Source organism: Sceloporus occidentalis, unplaced genomic scaffold, assembly GCF_023333645.1.
Source record: "Sceloporus occidentalis isolate IW3139 unplaced genomic scaffold, rSceOcc1.0.p SCAF_247, whole genome shotgun sequence".
Classification (NCBI taxonomy): domain Eukaryota; kingdom Metazoa; phylum Chordata; class Lepidosauria; order Squamata; family Phrynosomatidae; genus Sceloporus; species Sceloporus occidentalis.
In genome coordinates, this window is record NW_028317227.1 from 526,246 (window position 1) to 532,288 (window position 6,043).

A 6,043-nucleotide genomic window follows, 5' to 3' on the forward strand; every position below is an offset into this window, starting at 1 on the left:
AAGTAAACGTTCCAGGGACAGAACTAGTGCAGTGACACAAACTTAGAACTTCACTGCTTTCTAGAATACAAACGTGTCCTGCCTGGTTTGGCTCCTATCAGAGCAGATGTAGACTGAAGCACTATCTGATATATGTAGAGCAGTTTATTGTGCAAACACACCTCTCGACACAAACCTCTGCCTCTCTTCTAGGCACATCCCAGTTCTGAGAGGCTGGAGTGCAGTCCTCTTACTCCCCTAGAGGCTGCGCTACTGTGTAAGAGTTTACGTAAGAAGACTTAAGTGAGCGCCGGAGGGGAGAGGAGATCAGCAACTGTGTATTGCACTGCAGCAAAGAACAAATGCATGTGTTGTGATCTTAGGGAGCAAGATCAGCGCTGTGCAGTGTTTAGTAGAAGGGTTACTTTCAGTAGGAAACCCCTGCCAAGGCACGTGCAGATAACTTCTGTTTGTGCTGACTGTAAACAAGATTGCAAGCACAGAAGTGACACTTCCTGTGTATACCTATAAAATACAGCTAAAATAATATTTTATTTTAATTGTTTGTTTAACAACCATTTGCTTCTACAGCAAGCTACACACTACTATCATTAATACAAACAAGGCATCATCAACTCAAAGTCTTATTTTGATGAGGATTGTATTTTGGGAGCTTTAGAATCATATATAGATTCAATGAATTTTATATTTCAGGGTATTTTTCCTCTCTACTGGGACTGCAAGAGGTTTAAAGGGGAGATAAATAGTAAAGGGGTACTGCATGCTTTGTGATATTCTTACTAAGATTAGAAAAGTATCACAAACTGGTAATTGGTATAAGAGTTGTCTGATATTAACAGTTAATTACTTTATTTTACAGCGTTTTAGTTTACGTTTTTACCATATGTATCTGTTTTATCTGAGTACTGAGGTATGTTTTTCTTTTTGCTATATGTAATGATGATCCTTGAAGGGGCTCATACCAAAAATAGAATATTATATTGTACAATATATAGTGTTTGCCTGTGTTTATGCTAATCATGTGTTTCATAGTATAGCGTTTGCCTGTATATACTTTCTGCATCATTGAATGTTTAGCCATCGAGATTGGGACTAATTGACATAAATGCTTCCATTATGTAGACATTTGCAATCATATAGTGTTTTTCCTTTAATAAGTTCCTTAAATTTTCACTTGAGGACAAAATGTTCCTAGACAGTTTCATAATTAAGTGTGTGACTAGACGAATTAAGGCACAATTGCATAATTCCTTTGCCTCAGAGCAAGTTAGTTAGCTGTGTAAGCAAACCATGCCTGGTGTAGCAATTATTTGGTATTATCATAATAGTTTAAAGTGGCTACAATGGGGTACAATGTCTACTCTTTAATATCCGCTAAGTAAATTCCTGAAATGCTTCAAAAGCGTACTTTACATATCTCAGGTGTTACCTCCTACAATCCCTACATATCTTTTATATTGCCTCAGACCTGTCTGTCACTAACTTCCTATTCTCCGGGCCTTCACTGAGGCCATTCTTTGTCTTGTATCGTTCCTTGAGAAAGCATGGAAGTATATTTCTTAGGGAAATAAATTTCATAATGGCAATTACTTGAATATTACACAACTCCAGCTGATGCTTGGCATGGCACATGGAAATCGATTTCATAAAGCTCCTGATGCACAATGCTTGTGCTGCTATTACTACCAAAGGCAATTTGAAACTCTGTGGTGAGTATGCTACAGATGACAGGCGATGTTATGGCACATAGCATGCTCTAGTGCTCAGCAGCCCTGCTCTGAGTTTACGTGATCTGCTGCTCCGTGGCTTAGCTTTTTTTACTCCTAGACATTTCCACTTCTCAATAAAAGCATTTACAGTGGATCAGTGCAGATCTAGCAGGGTAGAAATTCCATGAACTGACTTGTGGCAAAGATGGCTTCCTATGACAGTGCCATATTAAAGTCACTGAGCTCAACAGTACGACCTATTCTACTGCCGTGAAGATGACATGCCGTGCTATGTGTAAATATGGCAGTATGTAGCTTGTAAGAGGATATCCCATGCATGTTTAAATTCCCTTACTGTTTTAGCCTCAACGACTTGTGCTGGGAGAATTTTCTACTTCCTGTGTTTTTTTACAGAGGAATGTCGAGGAAAGAGGTTTCAGTTAGAAAGAGAAAACGGAAATATGTATCTTTGCAGTGGGAAAGTTCTACCTGAACTCTCTAGAGTAAAAAAAAAGGTAAACCAATGGTATACTGTACACCCAAGGTTATTAAATGAGCTTTGGACTGTCCAATTTAATAAGACCTATTTAACCATACCCTATTGACAGGAGTAGTTCCAGAAGATTGGAAGTTGGAAATTGTATTACCAATTACAGTAACTACAGACCTGAAAGTCTTATGTTAGCTGGGAAGTTCATGGAAACCATGCTAAAGGAAGGGTTATATCCTCATATAAATGGTTTCCAAGATCAAAAACAGCATGTATTTACTGCAGAGATATCTTGTCAAGCTGTTTTTTTTGACTGTGTAACTCATAATAGTAGACCAGGGAGGAGCAGTAGTTATAGCCTATCTAGATTTCAGTAAGTCATTTGACACTATCCCTCATAAAAAAGCCCATAAAAATAAATGTTTAGTTTGGATGTTAAAATTCAGTTGAATGGACAGGAAACAGCAGGTTGTAGTTAATAGTGTATATTTAAATGAAGGTCTTGTTACTAATGGGTTACCTCAGGAATCAGTACCGGGATCCATATATCATTTTAGAAATTTTTTATTACCGGTATCACCAAAGGCCTTAATCTTAAGGTATGTCTTTTTTTGCAGGTAATACAAAGATCTACAACAGGGTAGACATCGACCAGGAACGTCTAACCTGTTGCAGACCATTGATAAAAAGAAGTATGTTACAACTTTGTATCATGCAATCTTTACTAAATTATCATGGGAAAAGAAGGTGATAGTTCTATGAAATGCCCCATCTGTATTTAGGCAAATGATGCCAGAGCTAGATAATGTAAATAGGGCATAAATGAAACAATAATGTATTCAATGATGGAAATCAGGCTGTCGGAAGACTTGGCATTCTCTTCCAGCAGGTGTAAATGCTGAAAAGATCACTCTGCTGGCTGACCACAGTTGCTGTGCCAAAAATACATAAAATAAAACATAAAAAAATGTATATTGAGCCAAATGGTGTCAGCATTACATCACTGGCCTTAGCAAAGAATACGAGCCCAAGTGGATCTCTATCCATGTTGCATTGGATAGAGACAGTGTCAAAAAACCCTTATATAAATTTATTCTAATACCCTTTATACCTACCACTAGAAGCAGAAAATTATGTTAAAACATGTTTGCTACACCCAGGGATCCATACAGACCTGTCGGACATAAAAAAACATGTCTTTAAGTGAAATGTTGCTGAACATAAATTGGGTTATTTTTCAGCAGCACCTACTCTGTTGAAGAATTTGTAAACCAAAATGATAGCACATGTTGTGCATATTAGTACAACAAATTATCACATTTTATTTATGTGGTTTCAAAAGAAGGTGGGTATACTACAAATGAAAAAGGGGAATCATGGTCCTGAAGGGCTTAATAACTCATATATCAGATAGTTTAATACTATTAATATACATTTATGTAAGCATTTTTGTACCTGTCTAACCCTTACTGAGTTATTATATTTGAACCAAATGCCTACAAAATTGTTACCCGTGTCTTCAAGTTATAGTACACGTTGGATAAGGAGTTTTAAAGATTGCTCAGCCCAAGATATTATAACTGGTTACATAATATGCCCGTAAATTAACTACAGAGGCCTAGATTACTAACCATAACCATTTTATGTGATACCTCACATAACAGTGGCAGTTTTATTAGGGAAGTCACTCCTAACTGTTAGGAGCACAATACAATACATTAACAACACATATAGGGCCAGGTCTTCAGCCCATTGTAATTCAAAAAAAGATCTTTATCTCTTATTATAGATGTTAACATTGACGTATAAAAATTTATTGAATTTTGCATCTTTCTTGCAATGATAGGACAAATATTAAAGGTATACAGTGTATTCATATTTTAAAGCCATTAATTGCATTTTTTTTATAGGTAGTATGCTGGTTTGTAACAATAATCATGAACAAAAATAACCCATGAATAACCCACAAAGTATATATTTATGGAAAGCAGACAACTCAAGGTAATTCAGGGTAGGCGCATTTAGGCACTTGACATTTGGTCACCAATATCTGCCAAAGTTAGCCATTATATGAAATTTTTTCAAAACCACTTTAATGTTGGTTAGCAATTTTCATACATACATACATACATGCCAGTACAGAGCAATTCACTAAACGTATTCAGCTGCATATAAAACCCCACATGTATAGGTTTTGTAAGCTACAGCGAGCTCCTCTCACTACATGACAGTATACAACACACACCATGGACTAGCCACTACATGGCCAAAATCCCTTCACGCGTCTGACTAGTACCTAGCCTCGAATCCATGGCTGTACGGCGTCTGGAACTGAGTCGCTATGGACGTCTATTGCCCTATCATGTTGCTCTTTTGGGGTTATACTGGGCTCGTGGTAGGTCACAATGAGAGGTGGTTACAGAGAGGCATCTCATTTGAGAAACCTGGTTTTATCACCCATCCTTAGAACTGGGGTTCTGGAACTCTGGCACGGCTATTGCGTGGACTATTCCCAGAGATGTTCCAGATGATGTCCGTCAGGATCCCAACGATGGATCAAGTCACTTTTTTGAACATAACATCCTTGGGCACTGAGCTCTCCATTGGTACCCTGGGATTGATGCCTCTTCCTCGTGATCACCCGAAATAGCGAAGTAGGTTAAAAATATGATATACAAGCAAGAAACACCTACATTAACATAAACTATTGTCACCGGTCCCATGGGGTTGGCAATGGAGGCATCAATGATCTGTCACGGGAAGACAGGGGTGGTTAGTGCTGTGGTGGTGAAGGTAGTGGTCCTGGCAATGCAGCTTTTGCATGTTCAGAAATAGAAGGCTGTTCTCTCAGCAATCTCTTAATTTTACCAGTTGGATCAGTTGTATGGATAGATGACAAAACATATGTATTAGAAACTAGGATATTGAATAGATCATTTTAAACATTTTTTTATATTTCTATGGCCACTCCTTGAAGATGGCAACTGCACAGACTAATGCAATAATAAAATATAAAAATCTATTTTCTTTTATTATTGCAGAGATATAACTACCTTAAAAAAATAAATAAATAGAGGGGTGGTAGGTAATATGCACCAATGTACAAAGTTGTTATGAAGACTTTCACATCTTTCGATAGGGTATTGAATATTTATACCAGTCATCAAACCTTTTTTTGTTCTAAAAAGTGGCCATTTCATCCAATAACTGACCTGTTCAACTATCACTCTTGGAAGAATAAGCTTATTTATCCAACTCAGAGAAAGAACATCGCCTATGGCTGAATTAAACCTTAAGCCATCTGCTCACCCTATACTACACACACACACTTTTTCTGTTCGCTTCTGCCTCTCCATCAGCAATCTATAACCTTTCACAATTATTTATTAATCTCATGATCATTATAAAGATGTAAGGACTTAGTTGCCACTATGATAGCCCTCTTTTTTTTGCATATTTTCCAATCCTAAAGAGGAACCAGTCTTTTAAGGTCAACGTGATGTACCTTGAGCCTAAACAAACAGACACAGGGAAGAAGATTAAAACATTAAACAATTAGCAGATTAACTTGATGTGAAGTAAACATGCTTTGCGGACTTGGCTTGGGTGTGTGGATCCCGCTTCGCATAATGCTGTTCATCTGGAACATGCATATGAATTATGTTGCAGTAGGCTTCACACCTCTAATCAGTATGGGATGGGCTGGGGTGTGCTGTGTAAGAACACGCGTGAATACTTCATGATCACATTAGAACACCATTATTTACTTACCATCTTGTTACACCTCTTATATAAATGGAAACTATACACATTTATTGCCTTGTATCAGCAAACTAAAATCCTG